Genomic DNA, 718 nt, shown 5'->3' on the forward strand with positions numbered 1-718 from the left:
TCTTCACTATCCAAAAGTTTTTTCTCTTCCTTTATCTTTATATTGTTTTGTTGCTGTTTGCTTGATTGTTGAGTATATTGTTGTGGTTTCTTTTTCTTTTCTTTTCTGTGTGTGTGTGTTTTAGGACTGGTTGTGAGGTTGTTTTGCTTTTTATTTTTTTCTGCTGATTTTTTTCCCTCCCTCTACCTTCACCCCCCCGCACCCCCCCGGTTATTTTTGTACTTCTATTTTCCCTTGCCTCTCTTGATATTATTGGTTGTTTCTAGTTTGCATTCATCTCCAGGGAGCTGTTGCTGGAATTTGTTGGGATTAGTGGCGGTTCTATCAGAGTTTTCTCCTCATATAAATAGTCTCCTCCCCTCTTCTACTTCATTCTCTCTTTTCGCTCTTTCATTCCCCCCCCCTCCTTTTTCCAATTTCATTTTCGCACTTCTTTTTTCCCCTCTACTTTTCTTTTCTTCTTTCTCTTCTTTCTTCTTTATCCCCTAATTCTCTTAATTCGGGTGGTCACCTTTATTTGGGGTTATTAATAACATGAATATATTTATGTTCAGTGCCTGGTACGTGGTGCCTTGTTGTGTTGTATTTTGTGCCTTTAAATCAACACAGCAGATCCAAGCAACAGCAGCCTCCTGAGCACCACACCCTCTGTCTGAGGAACAACAGCTGTATGTGAAGCCTCCCACCAGCAGCCAGAAGAGCCACCACAGCTGTGAAC

This window comes from Myotis davidii, unplaced genomic scaffold (assembly GCF_000327345.1).
Source record: "Myotis davidii unplaced genomic scaffold, ASM32734v1 scaffold2693, whole genome shotgun sequence".
NCBI lineage: Eukaryota > Metazoa > Chordata > Mammalia > Chiroptera > Vespertilionidae > Myotis > Myotis davidii.